Raw genomic sequence first — 23,650 nt, 5'->3', positions numbered from 1 at the left:
CTAGCTTGGGGTAAGAGCTTAAGGCTGTCCTCTGTGTTAAAAAGCCCATGTAGAGAAACTGGGTGAGCCCTGGGGTGAAAACTGCAAGTTGCTGAATGCAATGTTCAACACTATGGCTATGTTTTTAATTTACTTCAAATAAGAAGTCTTTTTGTCCTACCAAGTATGAGGTATTGAGATGTTTTGCAAATATTACATATTTGTTTCTGTTAATATGTTATTGGCTAGTTGGTGTTTTGACTAAAAGTAATTATTGTGAGAAACTTTAAAAATGAACTCTTTACAACTGATTATTTAATAATAATTAAAGAGAGTGAAGGAAACATTCTGTAGTTTCAGCAGTAAAACTGAAGAGTGTATCTCCTGAAATTCTCTAGTCTTTCTGTTGCAAGAACTGAGGCAGGGAATTTATCTTAAGCAAGTGCTTTTGGAAAAACATCCTTGCTAGTAATTTCTTTTTTATTCACAGAATATGCAAAAGAAGGGATAAGTCCATGAAGAAAAAAAAAATTGCAACTGACTGCTAAAGGCGTTAATACGATGCTAACGAACCATAGCCTTTCCAAAGCATAGCTGGCAACGTTGCCACCCATCTGTGCCGAGTAGGATGTGCAAGCAGAAGTCAGGGCTGAAAACCCTCCACCTGTTTTCAGAAAGTAAGTGAGCACACACTGAAGTTACTCAGCGTATTCGCTCTGTCTTCAGCAGTCTGGGTGATGTTGTTACTACTACTTTTCTGCTGTCTCATATCTCCCACCACCATGTGCCAGCTGATAGGGGAACTGTGACATACCACACCCCCGTGGCCAGGAAGGGGGTCACATGGACTGGTCTCATCCAGAGCACTTTAAAGAAACTGATAAGCTCTATCTCATTTAACTTGGCCTTTGGAAGACGCTTGTGGAAATTTCTGCAAAGGAGGTGACATCAGTTGTTGTCACAGCTGCTGTGTAAGTCTGTAAGGCTGCGTCTGTTCAGTATCTGCCTGGGGTGTGTTTGCGTGTGCAAGTAGATATTGTTCATAGATTGCATTTAAATCAAAACCAGTCCACGTGAAGCTGGCAAGGACGTTCAGTTGTTCAGAATAGGTGCATTTCCATCGAGACTTGAGGCAAGGATGGAGTACATAAACTTAATAAAGCGCAAAGACGACCAGCTTTGGAGGGCTGGCGTGGACATTTGAAACAAGCCTTCTCCCTGGGGAATTCCAAGTGTTAGCATGTGGGACATACTCCAGCTGCTAGCTGCTCAGACTTAAAATAAACCAGGCAAAATCCCATATTCAGGCTCTACCAACACAGGCAAGCTGCTATTGCAAATGTTTCGTCTCCCTTTTTCTTCCAGTTGGGTCAGAACGACAACAAATATTTTTGAAAGGGCATTTAAACCCTTAGTATTTCACACAGCTTTCCTTGTGCTTCTCTGCAGTGACACGTTTCTCAACACAGTTGTAAATTTAGCAGAGAATCTGGTTTGTACAGGTTGAGACACTGTCCCAGGAAGGCTGGAATTAAAAAAACAGGGTGAGAAGGAGTATTTCTAGTTTGTGTGACAATGCCATTGCTACCAATACTGCTTTTCTAATCCTAGGTGCTTTAAAGATCTCAGCATGACTTCATTTACAGAAAACTATTCGCCTTGTTGAACTGTGGAGACCCTTTTTCTTAAAGAGAAACACATGTGAGTCAAGGGTGGTTGCTTCTTTCTTCTTTCTTAACATATTGAACAGGAAATAATTTAATGTGTCTGTGGAAGACTCCATAGCAGGATTTCAGGGAAAAGAAAGATGTCTGGGAGTTGTATGATTGTTTGACAACTAGAATATGAATAACTTTGAGGAGGTCTGAAAATAGACTACAGTGCTGTTTGCTTTGTCTTGTGGTTTGAAATTTACTTCAGGACTTTTTAAAAATTTTATTTTAATAACTTTCTGACTATAATTTATTTCTAAGGTACTGAGATACTTGGGAGGGGTGGGAAACAATCAACTTAATGCAATCTATGCAAATAATGTCTAATTTTTTTTTCAACAGTAACATGTGAAACTTCATTCATCAAGACTACTCAGCTTTTTGTGATAAAACCTGTTGTGCAACATAATACACAACATTTAGGAATTCAGTGCTCTTATTACTGTCAAAGCATAGATATTAAACTCTACCAATCAGCTTGAAAAATGTACAAGTGACTGACATGACCAACCTTCCTGTTTCTTTTCTTCCTTTAGACACAGACACACAAATTCCTGTTCAAACCAACAGGCTTATCCAGGATATATTTATAAGGGTGAACTTTGCCAGGCTTTGGTTAGTCATATACAGCGCTGGGAATATCTTTTGAAGGTATCCCGAACACTGTGACAGAAGTATTTGTCACTCAAACTATTTATAATTCTAGAGTTTGGAGGGCAGATAGAGGTTTATGCTTTTTCATATGAAATGGCAGCTCTTCCTTTGCACAAAAGGAATTGGCCATGCCTGTATGGACACGTCAGGCAGATCTGGACCATGCTGTTTTTGCTAAATGCCGTGTTTACACCCCAGACACACTTCTGGCCACTCGATTGACCTTTCTGTCTCACAGATGACCTTGTATCTCTGTGAATGTCAGCTTGTTGTCTGCTGGACCTCTAGTTTCTGTGAATGGTTGGAAGAGGTGAGTGCAGAATACCTCAAGAAACATGAAACTGTTGTCTACGTAGCACCTCCATTAGAAAATCTTCAAGGGCTCTCAAGTTGAATAAGATTATGAGCTCTTGTATTAACCACAATTTCTTTTTTTTTTGATGACATGCGAAACTATACTAAGGCCAGTCAGCCTCTGAGAAATAAGACTGATTAGCATCACAGGCTTTTTAATTTGTTTTCATAACCACGTCAATTAATTAGTTTTGAGGACTTCTTGGCAAAGCTTATGTGCAGGTTATCCTTCCCTCCTAGTCCTTCTTATGTCTCTTGAATTATTCTTAACTCCACGTTTCTGGGAGTTGTGGGCAATGTATAAACACAACGCCTTCAGCAGGCACGCAAGGAATGTTATGAGGGTAGCAGGCTTCCCATTTCCCTGGTCACTCAGAAGATTTATGTGCCAGTATAATGAGAATGAATGATTAGCTGTTGTTCATTGACAGGGACCTTGTGGGTCTATCTATGCACAAGAGGTTTGGGGAGTTGATAACCTTTCTGCTTCAGGTTTTGTTTTGAATAGATAGAAGTGGAGAAAATAGTTATTGGTAGATGTAAAACTGGACAAACAAACTGAAGGGTATTAGCCAAGTTCTGGCAGTAGAGCTGAAAATCTGAGCTATTTATATAGCTGGAAACAGAGTTGGGGTATTTTCATTATTTTGGGACACAGCATAAACTTTTATAGAGTTATGGGATGCTCCTGCCTAGGATTTCAGTCTCTTCTATTTTCTAGGTCTCTGAGCACCAGCCAAGTATAAATGGAGGGGGCCTGTTTTGAACTCTGAAACTGAGAAGTTTCTAGGTCACTCTAAAGCTGCCCAGAGACAAGGCATGTTAAAGTATCTTTTTTGCCATTCAAAAGCAAGATAAAATGTCAGTAGACAGAACCACTATTACTACTATATAAGTTATTCACTTCAACACCTTTCTCATATCATATCAAGTTAATGACCATTTTGTGTGTCTGGTATACATCCAGAACCTCTGTTGTAAAGTCAAGGTTGTGTGAGATACCAGTTTGCATTAGTAAATGCTATAGGACACTATATTATTTTGACAATTATCATAAAGCTACATAAACCATACTTTTAAAGATTTTTTTTCTAAAGGATAAGAAGTAAAGATTAAATACTGAACTTTGATTTTCAAATATATTGCATATACCTCCCCCACCTTCGTATCAAAATAATAAATTCTTGTGAACCTGAAAGATAAGAGCCAGATTTTTTTTTGCTTTTATATACCTAAAATGTAGCAATCTTTAGAAGAAACCTTAGTTTTCTACTGCAACCACATTAATTCTAGAAGAAACTTCTGCCTTCTCTAGTATTTATGATTTCCTAATATCCACTTCTTGAAATTTTTGGCTTTCTCAACTGTTCCAGCAGATTCACGTTATAAGCTTTTGAGGCTGATTTAAAGTTTCACCATGCATTTTTGCATTTTGATCAAGAATTCAAACCAGGACTTAAGGGCTTATGTCCTATTCAGAAGTTACCCATGTGCAAAAACATTTTTCTGAAACATATGGGAAAGAAATGGGTGCCTTTGCACACATGCCTGGAAGGTAATTGGAAATCACTGTGCTCCATTTTGCAAAAATAAGAACCACAAAACCCCCTCCTGGAATGGCACAAAGCACACACATTTCTCTCTGAAAGGCACAAACTCAGCCTTTTTACATATACCTACGATATAGTGGCTGGAAAGATATTTGGAAATGTTCCCTTAACAATAGTCACATCACCTTCCTCCTATCTGTGCTGGCTGTAGTGGAGACAGAGTGGTGTTTACCCCTGTGCTATTGTATAGCAACCCTGGGAGTTTGAGGCATAGCTGTGAGCAGTGCTTGGTGCTGGTGAGAGCCTCACATGTGCTGTGCACAGTATGGGCAGTGGTCCTTGGTGAGCTGGGTCTGCTGCAGACAGGAGGTGGGAGAAGCAGCCAGAACAGCCCTGTGTTAATGCATGGGGCAGGCCAGGGAAGAAAGAAGGGCATAAAACTGCTGCCCATCTTTCCTAGGTGTGTACCTGTGCCTAAATTATTTCATCCAGCCCTGAACTTGTAATGGAAAATCTTGCATGGCTACAACTTAGTATATCATAATCTGTGTTTGTGACTGAGTTGGCTTGAGTTAACAGTACCTTTAGAGATACACTGCTTGCAAAACATGCACCACTAGCCAGAGTATGCCTTTTATCAAAACGGGTTAGGAATATCCAGTGCTTCCCTACAGGCATGTCGCTACCTGTAGCTGAATTTAATAACACTTGATTATTGTAGTGTGGTTTTTACTGGCTTTTTTCCTTCATTCTCTTGAATCTATTTACTTAATTTTCCTACCATCAAGAGAAAAACACCACTATGAATACTTGCAAAAGCAGGGTCAGATGGTGAGGCTGGATTGAAAGAAGATATTTAGATTCTTCGGATGGTGCTCAAGAGAGCTGTGGGCTCAGCTATGCTACACAGCCAAGTACACTATAGAGATCCCTGAGCTAATGCCATGATCGGAAGCTCTGTTAGTGTTGTTCTGTTCTCCCTGGGCTAATTAACAGGGGTGCCTCTCAGCATACCTAATTAGCTCCGTTCCTGCAACATCCTCAGGGGCAGGGCTAATTAGTGTGGGTGCTTTGCTATACAGACAAGGCTGTATTGCCTCTGGGATCTAAGCTAGCATCCGTGCACGGCATTGCAATGCACCATGTAGAAAAGCCAGTTTCCTCAAAGCTACCTCAGGATCTCTAACAGCCCTCCGCTGTGTAGACTTGCCTGGTGCATTAATGAGACCCCAAAAGCTTATGCAGGGAGAAGGATAGCAACTTGGGATGTGGGCTAGAGGGTAACATTTTGGGACACAGATATTTCAGGATGAGTCCTAGATTCATTTGCTTTTACTTTACATCTACTTCTTACCTTCACCTCTACACCTACTTCTTACCTTTACCTCTACATCTACTTCTTCCCTTTGGATTAAAAACACTGTTAAAAGTAATTACCAGCCGTGGTAGGGGCAAAAAAATAAGCCTATATTGAGACAAACGAAGTCTGAACCTGCTACCTTGCAGCTTGCTGGTTTTTGCTTTTAGATTGTCAGCTAAACTTCTAGCTACTAAAAGATATGAACTAATGAGCTGAAGCATTTTTAAAGCCTATTTCCCTATTGCTCTGGTCAAATAATAATAATAACAAGGTATTCTTTATGGTTTTACAGGCCCTGCTCTCTATAATCTGTAAATGCTTTGCAAGCATGAGTAAGCACTGCTTCATCTGAGCCCATGATAAGGTGATATAATGATTTCCATAGTATGAGCAGTAAACCTGAGATCTGAAGACCAGCCAAAAGTAACTTGCATTTATTAGAAAGAACATGTCCTCCCTGGTTTAACTTATTCTTGCACTGTGCTCCTCAGAATTTCCTTGTACAGACATTTTTCTTATCAGCACTATTTTAACTCACTGATACCTATTGATTACAGGTTCAGTTTAACTGAGCTGACTTGAAACTGTTGCATTGCACTGTATGAGAATTGCAGAAAGGTGACTTATTATTCGCAAAGGGGCTGTACACTGTAGAGGGCTGATAAACAAAAGATCCACTGTTTCTGTCTTCTGCTCACAGTATCAGTAGCAACAGGCTGCACTGATACCTTCCCGGATAGCTTAGCCTTGCTCAGAAAACAGTGCCATTTGTGGCTGAAACTTTTAGCCTCTTTGTGGAGTCCTCAGGGGCTCAGAACCTCCCAGGAGGTCAGTGGGAGACTCTTCCCAGTAAGTGGAAAAGATCTGTCAGAGACGGGCTAACATGCCTCTTAATCTTGTTTCACTTTATTCTCATCACTCTAAAAACCTCAGAGACACATAACATACAGCTATCCAATTTTCTCTCCTTCCCACAAGGAAAGCCTGTGGCTGCACCTGCATCATATCTGAGCTGATCTTGGGAGTGGTCTGCAGTGCTCGCTGTGTCTTTGCTGTGCAGTGTTCTTGCTGCCTATTAGCTCAACCTCCTCTGGCAAATGATGGTGATGCCCATTTGTGAAAGACTCATTCTTTACTGGGAGAACAGAGTGGGATACATGGAAGTGACCTGGCCAGGGAAAGGGAAGTGGCTGCAGGAGTTCCTTTGTAGCCATCTATGCTTGACGTGCACAGATCAGCCAAGAATGCATACCAGCAGGTAAAAAAAATCTAGACAATCCCTAGCCACGTCTTTAAATTCAGCCTCAAGGATGGCCTCTGCTTCTCTCCCTTCCAATAGGGAGAAGTACTGTTGAGAGACACTGAGCCTTTGCAGCATTTCTCTAGAAATGCAGGTAGGAGAGGTGCCTCTTGCAGCTAAATCACCCTGTGGCTGGTTCCACATCCACCTGCCAAATCCCGCTGTGGTGCAAAAGTGGCCCATCCTCCTGACCTTCCTGCTTGGATCAGTTGTAGTTAGGTACGTCTGACTTTTCAAACAAGAGCAAGACCTCCTAGTTAGAGCTCTGTACAGCCCTGTCTCCATAGAAATGACTTCTGGCTTTAATGGATGGTTGGATGCCATTAGTGAACTGCATTATTTACATGTATGGATCCTCCTTCACGGAAATCCCAGAAACATTCCTGCTTGAGCAATGTGCAAAGAAATCTGGGATTAAAAAAATAGGCCTCCTGAGCAGAGAGCAACAAGAGACAAAGAGATGTGTGTCTCAGCAAGACTTCCACAGAGAAGCCTCAACATGTGTGCAAGGTGAAAAAGAATAACAGGATGGCGTCAGCGCTGGCTGGCAATGGGCAAGGGAGGGCCCTTTTCATCACAGCCTGGCCGAGAAACACACGGCTTCGGCAGAGAGGGGAAGTACAGATCCTGACTTCAGAAATATAAATCCTCTTTTAATAAGTGACTGAAACTGTAGGAGTTCCTAAAGAAAGACAGCTTTCCTGCTCCTTGTGTCTTTAACTCTTTCCGTACCTGATGGTATGTTGCTATTGCTTTCACTTTCCTGCTTTACTCTCCTGTGCATTTTGGGGAAAGTGAGCGAGCTGTGTTACCTAACACAAAGGGGGCTCCAAAAGGTCAAAAATCAAGGACAAGACCTGCACCAGAAATAACTGGAAGCCAGGGCAGTTGTAGAGTGTCCAGTTGGTGCATGATCCCATGGGGTCCACAGAGTAGGGCTTTTAAAGGAAAAGGTGACCATGTTCTTATTGAAGGTAATTTTTTTCTGTCTTTTTTTTTTTTTTCCTTGAGGCTTAGGTTCCAGTAACAGATACATCTTGCCTATTTTGAGAAATGCGTTTAGTCACCTAAGCCCCGTTTCTAGTCAATGAGGCTAAATAGGCGTGTCTAGAGGGCAATTAATCCCATGTGTGTTACTTTGGAGAGGTGGGGGTGGTGATGGTAAAAATAAGTGCCCCTAGGAAGGGTCTGCCTGCTCCAGCTGACCACACAGGGAGGCCATGGAACTTTCTGGGGCTGTTTTTTGTCTGGCAAAAATTTGAGTATTGCAGTGCTGCCTGTGGTTTTGATTTGGCTGAAGCAAGGAAGTGCTGGAAAACACAAGAAAGAGATTGAAGCTCTGAACGTTAACCAGGCATCACAAAGGTGTCGGCAAGGGTCCACATCTCTGAATAAAGAATGCAGATTAAGGAAACACTCATAAATCTAATATGCTTGTACTTGAACAATTGCTAGCAGGACCTGAACATGAGATAGGAAATCAGTATTTGCATACTGCTTTTGGTCTGTTACTGTTGAAATTGTGATCAGGTTTAGAAGCTATAATAATTTATGGAGAATACAAAAATTATTTTGCAGCACAGATAAAACATAATCACCTAGTGCCATAATGCAAAATTTTCCACTCCAGTCCTTATGTTTTATACTGATATCTGCAATTCACCACTTTAAAGAAAACAAATAGTTTTTTATTTACTTTGTGCAACAAAAGTCAAGGCTAGTTTTCATAGGAATATTTAATTTTAATATTGAGATAAGAGTGACCAACCCAGATTCTGGTAGACAATTTTATCAGTGCAGTCAAACATATAAATCTTGTTTCAATGACACTTGCCCTGAATAAAAAGCAGGTATGCTAGCACAGACGAGAGATTTCCCAGTCTAATGCATCCCAGATGATTCTAGTCTGGGCATATCTGTGCAATCTGAGACTGGCAACTGTGCCTTGCTCTCTGCTGCTTTTGTTGGAGCCAGTGGCCAGACGAGGTGCTCAACACCCGGCAAGGCTGAGTCTGCTGGGCTCTGGGATGGTGCAGAATTCTGCTGAAAAGAGAAAGACTCGTGAGAACAGCTCGATTCTGTGCTTTTTCCACCAGTGGCTAATTTTAGCAAAACTGTCCTTAGCACGTGTGTGTGGGAGGGCAGACATTTCCTTCTTTACATGACCTTTGTATAAAACCAAATCCAGAGCAGTGATTTTTCTCTCCCTCCCCTCTTTTCCAATTTCTGGAGACTCACTGATGGGGAAAAAAAAGAAAAAAAAAAACAACTTACAGAAATCTGTGGTTTGTGTGAAGGACCAAATTTAAATAGGAAGCAAGTTAGCAGAAAGTTTCGTGCTGCAACTTGAAACTATACCAAAACATTTGGTTTAATGTCCCAGAGCTGTTTTCCTGCTGTTCTGTTCATAACTTGATTTATGAGTTTATGTGTGCCTAACAGGTAGAACTCTGGGCTGGGACATATATTTTTGTTCAGGATACAAATCCTTCCTGTGCCCTCTCTGCTTCTCCTGCTCCCCATGGCAGCAGAAAAATTAGGGCATGTGTTGTAAAGGTGCTGTTTTCTTCCCCTGCCCATTGTGCTGGCTGAATGACTCATAAACCAAACATTGATAATATCAGTTGACAGTTATTTAAACCTGAGGTTTCAGGTTAAGGAGTAACAATGAATGCAAATATAGCTGCTGAGAGGCTGTTTGCAGTACACGCACTTTTGTGTTAGATCTTGAGAATTTTTAAGTGTTGTCACACAAAGTTCTATAAAGCAAAATTAGAAGATGATATAGGGAGTCCATGTTAAGGTGTCTGTGATGCTGTTGAGGTGTACCTGCTTCTCAGGTACCCCCCAAAAACCTGCAGCTCATCCCTGAGCTCAACAGAGTGAAGACTTCTAGTTTTCCTTGCAAGCACCTCTTGTTTGTAACCGGATTGCTGGTCACTTGTGACTGCCTCCTGAAAAAGGCAGGTATAGCATGCTAGTTTAAAAAGACATCAGTGCTGTGTAAGTACCAGTAATAAGTTAAGCTGTGCCTGGGAATGTCCCCATTTGGGCCATGCTCTTCTCTGCCCTAGCCCTTTAGAGCATTCCATGGAGCTTGGTCATTGCAGAGGCCACTCCAACAGGCAGGCTGCACACAGCCACCCACTTCCACCAGCTGAAGGAGGTAGCTAACGCAGGCATGGGCCATTTGCAGGAGAGTTCCCAGATATGGCCGCAGGCAGATTTCATAGTCTCATTCCTTCAACACAGCTATATGAACTATGATGCTGTCAGAGGTGTTCAAATTTAGAAAATCTGCTTATTCTGTTAGGCAGAAAAGTATCCGCTTGCTCCTTGCACAGATTTTTCTCAGTGTGGATGGACAGGTGGCTTGAGGTGTTTGTTGTTTGGTTTTTTTGAGGTTTTTTTTTTGGTATCTAATTTTATTCCACATCTTCTTTCCTGTAGAGAGAAGAGAGTTGCCTTGATGTTGCTGAGTTATCTCTTTCTGGTCTTACTGCTATTAACTGACACAGATGCCTGGGTGAGAAAACTCTTGCTGAGCCAAGACTGAAGCAGTGAAACACCAGGGAATATACAAAGCCAGCCAGCAGCAGGCAGGAACCCTCTCAGTTCTTGTCCTTTCCTTTAGTGGCAACAGGAAATGGAAGAGTCTCTGGGATACATCCTCACTTTTCCTCTTCTTACCTTTAGGTCAGTGTATCTTTTTCCAGCAGTCGTTTACCCCTAAGCCCTTCCTTGCACCCAGAAATTTAAATATGCATATTTTTTCTAGGGAAACATGAGAAATTATAATTTATATTTTAGTAATATAGGCAGCAAGACTGCTTAATTTAAATATTGAAATAGGGTTTTTTTTACATTTGCTTTCTGGTTTGTGGAGGTTTTGTCCTCCTAGAAAATCAATCAAAAATATTCACATTAAAAATGCCATTCTGGGGAAGGAAAAAAAGTGAGATTCTGCTTAGGCAGTCTGTAGGTGCTTTAATAATAGATGGATTACTGCATTCACATCATCCTTTGCTAGTGATTTTTGATTCATTTTTCTTGTTTTGGGTGAAAGGTGGATTTGGGATTTTTTTTTTTTTGGGGGGGGGAGGGAATTCTAGTCAGAAGTGTGGGATGACTGGGATTACATTGAGAGGAATGGCCTTCTGCCTTTAGACCTTCTTCCAGGCTGCGATTTGCTTGCCTATCACTTGACAGCACTGATTTCATTGTATTAGCTACATTGCACTGAATTGTGCACTCATTTAGGAACAGAGAGACTTTGATCACACTGACATGGATGACCTTTAAGCTTAGTCTTTACTGGGGTTATTAAATTGAACTGCTTAAAATCCTGGAGACATTTGTAAACAAGGCATGTAAACACATTGAATAGTCCTAGAACAATTTAGAAATAGAATAATTAGTGTTTGGAGTAGCATACTCTCAGTACATTTACAATTCAGTGTTTGAAACCAAGCTAATTAAGTTCCAAACTGGACACAAGAATTAATTTCAATCACTTAATCTCCCATTATGTGTTCACAGTTCATCAGAGGACTCATGAAAAATTCATAAATTCCAGGAATAGGAAATTCTCAGAAAAAAGCTGCAGTTGAACATTGGAAACTGTCAGACAAAACTTAAACTTTATCAGGTCTTGTTTATACAAGTCCAGTTCAGCTGATTCAATTACAAAATATTTATTCCTGTTGTGTGAGCATGACCCAACTGAGATATGAAACTGGAGTTATTTTTCTGAAACCCCATCACAGTGTACTTCACAGCTGTGTCTTTTTATCTTCTAGTGTTGTTTTGGACAATAATATAATAGAAACCATACAGGCCTCCATCTCTGGTTGCTAGCTGTATCACAGCAGTGTCTGTGAAGTGACACAGAGTCCTGAGTGCAGCTCAATCTCCTGACTTCCTCCATGTTACCTCCCTTACATTATGTCCTGAACATGAGCCAGCAGCCAGGAGGGCCAAGTGTCTCCTGGGGAGCATCAGGCACAGCATCACCCATACGGTAAGGGAGGGGATTGTCCAGCTCTGCTCCGCGCTGGGGCAGCCTCACCTCGAGTGCTGGGGGCAGTTTTGGTCCCTGTAGTATGAAAAAGACATTAAATTATTAGGGAGTGTCCAAAGGAGGGACAAAAGAATGGTGAAAGTCCTTGAGGGGAAGCCATATGAGGAATATCTGAGGTCACTTGGTCTGTTCAGCCTGGAGAAGAGGAGATTGAGGAGCCACTGCAGTTACAACTTCCTCATGAGGGGAAGGGGGGGGGCAGGCACTGATCTCTTCTCTGTGGTGACCAGTGACAGGACTCAAGGAAACGGCGCCAAGTTGTGTCATGGGAGGTTTATGTTGAATACCAGGAAAAAAATTTTCACCCAGAGAGTGATTGGGCACTACTTTCCTCAAGGAAAGCAGTCACAGCACCAGCCTGACAGAGTTCAAGAAGTGTTTGGACAATGCTTTCAGACACATTATGTGATTCTTGGGGCGTCCTGTGCAGGGTCAGGAATTGGATTTGATGATCCAGATGGGTTCCTTTGAACTTGGCTTATTCTATTATTCTGTGATTCTGTTCACAGTATTTTCAGGTGTTTTTCCAGAAACTGTTCTTGCTTATATTACCTTGCAGAAAATAAAAAGCCACAACACTGGAAAGTAGAAAAAATCTTCATGAAAGTTCACTGCACCTTCTTTGAATGATGAAATACTTTGTTTTTTTTAAAAGCTTGCAAGGAAAACCCCTTCCCAAAGACTTCATAAAACTTTGTAATCCTCAGTCCGTATAATGACAGATAGAGGAGAAAAACACTTTAATGACCAGGAGGTCATGAAAATTACTTATCCAATTAAAGATCAATTGGATGAGGTCTGTTACCCAGGATAAGTGATAAGAAAAAGGTGCTCAGTACAAGTGCTTTGAACAAGTTAAGTTATGTCTTCTTCCCCCTGCAGCATCAAATAGTTATGGTGTAACCGTGGCTTCCTCCTCCAAAGCGTTTTGTTCTGGTTTTGTGCAGTCTGAATTTCATAGGCAATTCTCTCTCAGTGGTGGGAAGGAAACTGTTTGTGAAACTTATGTTTACTTCATAGGAGTAAAAGTTGTGTACAAAATTTTGGTCTGTTTTGTGAGGCAGTGGCAGCAGCTGGAAGTGTAAGTAGTATTTTTGTACCGGATTGTTGTGATGCTGAGTAAGTGGGTCCAGATAAAAGGATTTCCCCAAACTGGGACATATTTACTCCCAAGAATTGTAAAAACACAATAATAATTTTCTATTCATGTACAACCTAGCATTGAAATACAGGAAAAGAGCAGAAGGAGTCAAGATGGAGTGGGAGAGTTCAATGGTTATGTCTGGTTTGACAGATGTTACATCATCTCGTAAGCCTGGTTTCTAAATGAAAGGAAACTTTGGATAAACAACTGATGATATCTAAATTTTCATTAATCTTGCACATTAATCTATATTTCTGTGCCTCTGTTGCAACTACCTTTGCATGCTCCTCTAAAATATGTCTACTGTCTCCTTTTCAAGGGTTCTTTCTAACAGAAATGCCCTGAAGAAGTGAGTCAGTAAAATATTTACCAAAACTTCCCTAAATACCAACCATCTCATGGTGGGTAAATACTGATGTAAATCAGTGGGACTGATGATAACTTGCTTTATTTCATTATTTCAAACTTTTTCTTCACATTTTATTACTGTTCATTTGGAATCAGGTTATAAAACCTTTCTAGCAAGCCTGTCATGTGATTTTTCTGTGCAATCAGTAATTGGTGATGCTGATATCTGAAGCAAAGGTTTCAAATTCTTTAGTATTTTCTAATAATATTTAGTACTAAATTTTTGGTTGGTGTTTCCTGCAAGTAAGATGCTGCCATTTATTGCATTTACTACTACATGTTGCAAGTCACACAGAGCTTGGATCTGTTTGCTAGCAAATAATATTGTCACCAGGATTGTTCTTTTTCATTATTCCAGGTTTTGGAAGGGACAGGTCTTCCTATGTGGCTTTGAACCGTTTAAGTCAGTTTTGTTATTTTTGTTGAAGGCCACTCCTGGAAAGCTTTCTGTTTGTTCTCCTGTCTTGGCTAGCGGGGATGTCAAAACAGGGGTGCAGCTGTTCATATGTATAAATGGGAAAAAAAATTTGATTTTGAACTCAGCTAAATCCCTTCAAAGACTGCTACTTCTCTGCTGAACCAGCATATTGCATGAGCAGTAGGCTTTGCCCAGAAATGGGTAGGACTTCCAAGTTAGTGCTAGGGTTAGATATTGCGGTAGTGTGGGAGCAGACTCAGAGAACACTCTGGACAGGCTCTGGCCATGTCCACTGGAGCAGCTCCTTTTTCTGCTCTGGAAGGTGGGGCAGTTGAGGAGAAGAAGGAAAGAGCACATGTTCAAGGAGAAAACAGGAGGAGATGAGTAGCACATGACAGAACAGAACTTGGCACAGTAACAGAAATGTGAACCACAAGAATCTGCCAATGTTGGTTGTGTGGGTGGGAGCTCAGGTGCAGGTGCAGTGTCCATTCTCTACAAGGGACTGACATACAAGTGCCCATTATAGTTAAAACAGAAAGGGAAGTGTAACTTGCCCAAATAAGGGCTAAAAGGACTCTGCAAGTGAGGAGTCAGGTGGGCAAAGGTAATCATGATGAAAAATTGATCAGGGACATATTGGGATACTAGTAAAGCAGAGTGTTACATAGCAAAAGAATGCCATGAAAAACACTAGAAAGAGTGTAGTTTTAATAACAGAATATAACTGCATTATGTTTTGCAGATGTCTGCTGGAGTATTTACTCTCCCACCTGCAAGATTTGCCACCAACATAAAATCTGAGAAGATATGAAAAGATGCTGTCAGTAAATGTTCTTTTTAGCAAAATAAGACTAATACCGATTTATTTATCTCTAAAGTAGTGTCCAAAATGTATTTGGTGTGTGAAAGGTCTGAGATATCCCCAGTGTGCATTTTACAACATTGAGTACCAGCCAAATCGTATTATGTTGGTGGGGTGATTTCTGTTGTCTTCAGTCAGATTTCTCTAGGAATGCACCTCATCATATTCTCTCATAACATTTAATGTTAGCTTTTAAGATCAGCTCCAGTATCATGGCCTGACAAATGACACGAATCAAGTCCTTATCCACCAAGTTGTAAATATTCAGACATCAATACTGAATTTTGACCATTTTTTCTATCCTCTCATATCACCCACGGGAATGCCAAGTAACTTTATATCATGACTGCAAATGCTGTAGTTTGTTTCTAATGGTTCTTCAAGACTGTGAAATGATTTATTAAGACAGGATCTGTGTCAGAGAGATTACAGATCAGAAGTATTCTGATTAAAATATTTGGCAGTCTGTGTTTGCTTTAAGATATGTTAAGAGACTAAAAGAATGATCTAGAAAAAAAGAAGTTACTGTAATGAGTAAAATATTTTTCTCTTAAGTGTTTCTAAGAGCTTTTTCTAAATTATACATTTCACCTCTTCAAAGAACTAAGGAATTACATAAACACCTGCATATTTTCCCTTGCAGAAAATCCTACAGTAATGCCAAATGAATTCCAAATAAATCCTTCCTGTTTTTCTGTCTCACTGTGTATCAAGGTGATAGCTAGCATGCTATCCAGATCATTGCTTCAACCAGATAGTTTATTTTCTGGGTAGTTTATATCTGTCATGAAATTGAAACTGCAGCAAAAATTTATAATGTAGATGTAAATTACTGGTCTTTGAAAAATTATTACAGTTCCCTCTAACCTAGTATATATCATTTTTTCAGGTCTCACAAACCCACCTACATTTAGGTGTCATGAAGGCCACCTAAATTAATACAAGGCTCTGAGTTATCTCAAGGTATTTACAGAAGTGTACCTAAACTTGTGTTGCCTAGATTCAATGCAACAAACTTTGGAGCATGTGGTCACGCTTAAAAAGACTTCTGCAGTTCATCAAGAAGCCAAGGCTTTGACCATGTGTCCTCAGGTGACTGGTTAGGTCATATTTGTACACCTCTACAGAAAAATAATAGGTTTGTATGGAGAAGTGTGTAAATATTAGGTGTCGTGGTTATTATTTATCTTTTTGCAGCTGACATAATCTGTTTAACTGTTGAATGTATTTATTGGTCACTAAATCTGCGGTCCCCTTTTCTGCAGGGTCTGAGGACCTTACATTTCCTAAGAAGGAGGAACTCTGTACTGTCCCCATTTAATGGGAAGGACTTGGATGCTGCACTAAGACTTATCTCTTCACCTCTCACGAGCAGGTATGCTGACCTTTGCCACACAGGGCTGTGCTATGGCCTGCAGGGAGGGTCCCCATGCTGTGCCCTTATGTAGCACGGCTGCATGGTACACAAACTGCTCATGGGCACATGAGGGGCACTGGGTTTTCTGAGGGGAAGCTTCTGTGGGGATGCTTTGGCCCCCCCATCTTCTCTCCTAAGGAGCTCAATACACTAAACCCAGAATTAATCTGGACATCCACCACACCTAGGGAGGAGAGTGTGCCGTGTCATGCAAGACACAAAACTGGGTTTTGTTCAGGCATGCAGCAAGGCTGGGACAGTGCAGGACTTTGCAAGCTGTCTATCCCTGTTGGCTCAGAGGGGATAGCATTCCTCCTCCCCAGCTGCTGGTGGCTCCAAGGAGTGACACTCTTGCCAGTGCCCCCCACACCCTCATGTTGCCCTGGGCTGGCTTCCTCTGGAAGGTACCACTGGGCTATCTGCAGCCATTGGGCTTGCCTTCTGAAATGAGGCATTTCTCCTCCATCTCAACAGACCTTGGTTTAATTTGGGTGGTGAATGTTTACAGATTACACCCTCTACTTAATAATGCCTCTGTGACAGCTGTTTTGTCCAGCTATCATCGTGGTGTAAATGTTTTTAACCAAAGAGCCTTGGATACTTACTGACATGGTAAACTTTCTCATGTGTTTGCCAATTTGCTCTTTATTTGTCTAGGAAACTAGCTGAATTCATAATGTATATTTTTTTCTCTCTAATTCTGTTTCAGATTAATGTTTAATCCACTACTTGAAGCAGTTTTTTCATTCTCGTCTCTGTACTAAACTGAAAGAAATGGAACTAAGATCCTGTAGCTTGAATTCGCTGAGCTTTTGTTTTGAGGTTGAACAGTGAATCTTAGAAAGCTTGTTTTTCATTTGTCCTGAAACCTTGCCCCTCCTGCCTCCTGCTTTTCATGCCAATAAAAGGTAACCAGAGACAGCTGGGGGTTCTCTTTCTGCCTCCCTGGAATGGGAGTGTCTTCTGAATGCCTCTTTCATGTACCTGCACAAACCCTGCTCTGCTAAACCGCTACGACCGAGGTTCCCAAAGGTTGAATAGGTTTTCATTGCCTGCATTTCTGGTCTGAAGCAGACTGAGAGAAATGAGTGTTAAGTAAACGCAGTGGCAGCCCTGCCAGCGTCAGCATTCCAGCCTGCAGTGATGCTCCAGACCAGGACACTGCTGGCACAGACTTCTGCACATCCAGCTGTCAGGGGGTTGTTTTACTTGCTCACAGTTGAAAAGAAGAGGGATGCAAGGCAAAGCAAAGAGTGGCAAGTCTAGTTTTTATGAGGCTGTTTATTTTTTCTGTAACAAGTGCGTGGTGCCTTATGGATGTTGAATGGGAATTTAATACACTGATAAAGTAAAATTGTAAACTTACCAAGTCTGTTTTCAGCTGCCTTTGTTCTGCACCTCTAAGCACCTGCAGAAAACATGTTCAACAGCACTCAGACACTTCTGTGAATTTATATATGATCTTATTCAGCACCTTCTGTAGAGATCCAATCACTTTGCTGCAGCTGATTGAAGTTAATAGAAAATGAAGGTGCCTGTCTGTCTTTCCATACCAGGCCTTTTGTGTGTGAAGTCAGTGCTCACAGGTTTTAAGTGAAAGCAGAGGTTTATTTTCAGTTTTATGTCACGAGCATTTTACACATTCTATGTTGCAGTTTAAAGATCAAGATTTAGGAAGTACTAATATTTGACAACAGAGGGGTGTGTATCTGGTGATTTCTGGTGTGTAGCAGGGCAAATTTCAAACACCCTAACATCCAGCTAACAGTGGAATTTACACATGGAAGTATTGTGCATTCATAACTTACTAATAACAATGTCGGGGTATTGTCTGTTGTAGCAGGCAAAAGAACCTGCACTGCATGAATTAGGGCTTTGTTTGCACAAACACCTAGGCATTGTGTAGGCAGGAAAATTTTCCCCTTCTACCAAAATAACCTTATCCCTTTACCACACGTAGCACTCATCAATTCAAGGCCTTCCCATGTAAAGACAGTTTTATTCAGGAGTGAGAATGTGTGCTCAAGCAGTATCTTGCAGTAAATATAGCATGGCTTATGCAGATCCTTCCACCTTACCTTCTTCCAGTTGCTGTTCCATGACCTAGAGAGGTTACTCCTGTCCCAGCTGCTTGTTCAAGGTTCAAGGTGATGCCATCCCCATAGCTCTGTCATGTAGCTGAAGTACTGCCCTTCCTGTTTTGCTTCCCCTGAGCTGGTGGCTGTAGATGCAGTGAGGGCATCTTGAGACATGTCAGGATTATCCAGTTAGGGTGCCTAACATGGATGTACTAATGATGGCCAGGGTAGCGCAGTGGTGATGTTAGTGTTGACTTCTCAGCCTAATATGTGTTATATTAGGAAGAAGATGACAGGTTAAAAGGATTGTCAGTATAGATGCAACTGTAGAAGTATTAATGCAGTGCATATATTGCTTTGCAGCAGTCCTGTGTCACCCATGACCTGTGGCAGACACAGTGGGCAGGCATGCAGAGATGTCCTGCAGTGGAGGTGGGCAGGAGGGCTGGTTGGGCAGAGAGACAGCAGGTGTGTGGCAAACAGCACCACCAAATCCAGCCAGGCATCTCCATCATGCCCTGCAGCACCATGACTTCTGTGACTCAGAGTTCAGCTGCACGTCAGCATGATTCTGGATGCTCAGAAACATAAGCTAGAGTAGAATAACTTGCCCTTATAATGTCCAGCATTAGTTCTTAGAGCATCTGAAGTAATGGTTACAAAAATGTGTGTGTAGAGCTGCTAGTCTTCAACTGCTGGTCCTGGAGGAAAATTCACATGCAGAGTTCAGAGTGACCACTGATGTAGAATGCAGCAGCTTCTTGGAAATGGGATGTAAAATATCTTTAGAGGGACAGCTTCTCTGTATACTCAGAACCAGTCCTAATACACCTTGGATTTAAGGTAATGGCAACTATAATTTCCTGAAAATGAAGACCCTTTTCCTCTTTCCCCTTTTTTATTCTTGCAAGTATATGCTACAGCATCATTAGGAAGTTTTGGTTTTTTTCTTTTCTTTTTTTTTTTTTTTTTTTTACTCCTGATCGATGATGCAGTGTTACTTGATTAGTCATTACTTTTAGTTCTGTATGTAGCTGTTTGTCAGTTTATTGAAATAAACTGCCATCCGGGCACCCTGATCAAAGCAAAAAGCATGAAATCCCACGTGTTGCACTTTTGAGAGCAACAACAATGAATCTAACCTTTCACCCTTGACTTTCTTTTAACCCTAATTTTGAAAGACAGTAGCAAACAATTCAGCTAACTTCTTAAGTAAAAGAATATTCAAACTAGCTCGTTTGTAATGCAGTGCTCTTTTCAAGTGAATGGAAGGTCTTGGAGTAATGCATACAAATACAGAGGCTGGGTAAGTTCATTACTTTGGAGTTTCTGGAGTAGTAATAGCAGTGAAATGGTTAAAAGGCTGACTTTAAAGTGGTCACAATTAGGCTTCAAAGTTAACACCCCACCCCACTGAGATGAATGGGAGCAGTTGACATTTCTTAGTGCTATTGTTTCAGTCTGGCTTGCTATAGCTTCTAAAATAAGACAACAGTACATCTGTTTACATTCTGCTTCCGCAAACCCAGATGGGCTAGAAACTTCATTGTTTTTTAAGTGGAAGCTTGGATTCTGGAGAGTACAGCAATATCCACAGGGTATCTGTAGGAAGAAGAGCTGAAAGCCGCCTTAATCACAGACATATCCCCCTCCTCTGTAAACATCTATTGTCCCAGGACAAATCTGTAAACCACGGGGGAAAAATAAAGTAATATATATTTGAAGTACTTTTTACTTACAACATGACATGCACACAATAACTTCTCATCAAGCCCCCAGCATGCAAATATTCATAAATGTATGTGGTGTTTTGAACTTTTTTCTCTTTTAATAGCTTGTAGAAGATAAAGGTCCTGCTTTTGCTGAATGTGGTAGCTTCTCTTAAGCCTCTTCCTAACAGAAAATTCTTGTCTCTAGAGAAGCCGGAGTTACACCCAGGAGAGTTTGAGACCAGGTGTTACTTTGTGTGCACATGGGTAGAATCCTTTAATTTACTTCTGAGAGTGATACAAGAAGAAGTAAGATTTTTTGAGAGGAGCATCTTGCATTTTTCTGATACTATCATATGGCAGCTTCATTAGCTGGAGTAAGACCTTAGGAGCTGGAATGGTTTAATAAAGGTGCAAGTGGGGCCAGAATTTGGAGCAGATGGTCTCTATTTCCCCATGCCTCAGTTTGTGTAGGGAGTACACAGTGTCCTCTCAGACTTTTGTTGAGGGGTCTGCACAGTGGCAAACTGCCCTCAGTAGCAGCCAGAACCCTGTGAGAGCTTCTCTGATAAAAGCAACCCATTAGATATGCTTAGGCTGTAGATTGAAGCCAGCTGTGAATCTGTCGGAAAGATTTTCCTCATCGTGCTTTCATCAGGGTGGAAAGTTTGTGGCTTGTTTTGCATATATATGTATTTTGGGCTTCATTGCTGTGACTTTGCAAGTCCTAGAGCCTGCCAGTGATAAGAGCTCTCATGCATACAGGCTCCTTTTGTATGTTGGCACTCAGAGACCCTGCCTTCCTTTTGCCCATGGACAGCACAGCTTGTGCATTGGAAGTGCCATTGTGGGCTCTCCCAAATGGTGTCTCCCAGATTTCAACCCTGGGTGAGTTGGATGGTGAAGGCAGGCATGCAATCTGTGGTTTGGGCTCATGAAACTTGTTTCCTGCCCAACTTCAAGCTGCATTTTCATCTGACTACAAAATACAGTGGCTCTGAGCCTCGATAGGCCTCCAGGTTGTCTGAGACAACTGTGGGCATTTCAAGAGTGTAAACTCTTTCCTCTCTTGTTCTTCTCCTCAGCTCCTGTGTTATGAGGAAGTGTGCAGCAATCTGGTCTGGATGAAGAAAATACCTGAGAAAACCCAAGAGGAATATTTGCTGTGAAAATTTCTCTCATGAGATTGTTTTAACTTTCTATTAAAAAACTGCTTTAAAAATAAAATAATGTTAAATCATGCTGGGAAAACCAATTTCAATGTGATAAAACTCCTACAGTGTGATGCAAGAACCACTCAATTCAACTGCAAGAGGAAGGGCATATTATTTAATCAAGCAGAGGGCTAGAGAACAGCATCAAGTATGCATTTGTTATATTTGTTTCCATTTTTTCTAGTCCATTTCTGAGTGTGGATTTCCTCACTATTACACGGACTTGAGTTACATCTTGTGCATCTTGTGGAAGAAAATAGGTACCCTAAAAGACCTTTCAAATATAGTTAAAATAACTTCAGCAGGGCTACAGTAGGTCAGTGGCAGACAAAGAAGTTAGGGGATGTTTTGCCAGTTCTGTATATTTTAATTAGCAAACTGGCCTGCCTCCCTCTATTACAACAGCATTGTGATACCTAAATATTCAGAAGTCTAAGTTTTGTATGCTAACCCTAACACAGAGCATTTCTTGAATAGACCTTAAGAAAATATTGCTATAGCTTCTTTACTGGTTGTGCCCTAACCTGCTTTTTGCCTCATATTCAAGGGTGATTTTGACAACAGAATCATCTTTTAGGGAATATAAAATACCAGGGATTGAAAGGGACAGATCTGGACAGGGCAGGAATTTGCCAGCAGGATGACATTCTAAAGCAACTTCCGAAAAATCAACATGCTATGAAAATAAATTAATTTTTTTAACATTGTGCTTCCATTATAAGACTATTTAGTTTTGAATAAATTGTGCATTTCCCTTTTGTGGCGTATTTCTTTAGTCAATTTATATTTTGCATGCCTATTGCTCCCAGTCTCTTTACTGGTCTGAGCTTGCTTGCCAACTGGTATTGGCCACTAAGCATCAGAATCATGGTTTTCTTTGGGCAACTTGGTACATTATGGCTGTCATTGTCCCATAGAAGATGATGGATGTAGACGGTCACTCCTGTGGGTCTCATGAAAAATGCAATAGGAAAAGAGCCCAGCAAATTGAAACAATGTTTTTCTATTCATGAATACTAAAAATCGGAATGTCTTCCCAAAATAATCCTGAAGTTTTATTTCTTATTGAAAATTCTTTTAAAAAGTCCCAACAAAATGAAACAGTTGATATTTACATAATCATCCCAAGTTAGGAAAAAAATGTTGAATAAAAATGTATTTTATAGGATTAAATGTCCATATTTTTTCAACTCTCATTATGATAAGGTTGTACAAGGATTAATTTTATTCTTTCTTTGTCTCATCCTTTTTCCATCCTAGACAAGGAAAGTAGTTTAATCTAACAGTTTTTCCATTGTGGTCTGTGCACCAGAGCTGGCTTGTAAAACTTTTTCTTTCAGTGGTTTTATTGTTCAAGTACTGAGGCTTCCTGTTACTTCTGGCCATGCATTTTTTTTTTTTGTGAATGAGTATGCTTAGATGAAAGAATAATACTAATCAAGTATATACTTTTTGTACAGCTTTATGTTCTCATTAAATAAAAAAATGGTACCTGAACTGCAGAGGTAGCAACTCCTCTGAAAGGCTGAGCCAACAGGAAAGAGAAAGTCAGCAGTGGATAAGAGAAATCTGGGATTCCTTCACAGGAAAAAGGAAGCAGCACAGGTAAAACATAACATGGAGTATTGCTCTTAATGCACATATTTTAAACTTGATGGTGTAAGAATTGTGTTTTGGGTTGTTTTCAAAGAAGAGAAAACTAATGGGGGTTTAGGCTCACAGCAGGGACTAACAAACCAAGTAGGATCAACTACAATTTAAGTAGCTAAGTGAGAGCTACATGATCTTGGTTGCTGCATCATGCTGTTTTTGTTTCCATATTGCCTTTTGCAGTTTTATTGTTCTAATTCTTCATATTTGTGTAGTTTGAAGGTTGTTGTGTACGTGACTAGATTCACTCCCTACTGGGATATAGGCCAAGGTATTCAAAGTGATTGTTTATTTTGAGCACCTCCATTTTTTAAGGGTTCAAACCAGAGAAGTTTTGGAGTAGGGTGCCTTGAAAGGGAAACTCAGTTGTTTGTGTGGTTTGTCAACACGACATGGAAAGACAAAAGAAGAAAAAACCGGGTGCAATCAAAATCCTTGTTCACTTTTCATTGTCCCAGTGTCTGATCTTTGGTTTTCTGAATCGAGGTGACAAGATTTGGGTACTGCTGTGCTGGAAACTGGAATGTGTACCTGGCCGTGGTGCAGGCTGAAGGAAGTAAAGCTGAGCAGTGACATCACCTTGTCTCTCCATTTCTCTTCCCTAACCTTTTAATTGCCCTAGAGCTTTACCTAAGCTTTAGATGTGGTCTTCTGGTGAGACGGTGGTGAGATCAGTGCTGACTGTACCATATGTGGAATAGGTGTAACAGCTACAGTATATATATTATAAAGCATAAATAACCTATGTATTCCACTTC

At 40.8% G+C, this 23,650-nt stretch overlaps 1 long non-coding RNA gene across 1 annotated transcript in view; it reads left to right on the top strand.

Annotated features, from left to right (window-relative positions):
- The first annotated feature begins 668 nt into the window (after nt 1-668).
- Nucleotides 669-23,650, top strand: part of LOC121675910 — a 46,887-nt gene continuing 23,905 nt past the window's right edge. The window contains exons 1-9 of the long non-coding RNA XR_006020276.1: nt 669-950; nt 1,591-1,680; nt 2,584-2,655; nt 10,360-10,605; nt 11,709-11,929; nt 14,705-14,782; nt 16,090-16,199; nt 16,951-21,390; nt 22,703-22,847. This is a non-coding gene — a long non-coding RNA (uncharacterized LOC121675910). The remainder of the gene's footprint in view (nt 951-1,590; nt 1,681-2,583; nt 2,656-10,359; nt 10,606-11,708; nt 11,930-14,704; nt 14,783-16,089; nt 16,200-16,950; nt 21,391-22,702; nt 22,848-23,650) is intronic.

The sequence above is a fragment of the Corvus kubaryi genome, unplaced genomic scaffold (genome assembly GCF_017639235.1).
Source record: "Corvus kubaryi isolate FWS band 111438036 unplaced genomic scaffold, C.kubaryi_AGA036_p1.0 76, whole genome shotgun sequence".
Taxonomy (NCBI): domain Eukaryota; kingdom Metazoa; phylum Chordata; class Aves; order Passeriformes; family Corvidae; genus Corvus; species Corvus kubaryi.
Note: the sequence above shows the minus strand (reverse complement) of the source record. Positions and strands in the feature narration are given on the sequence as shown.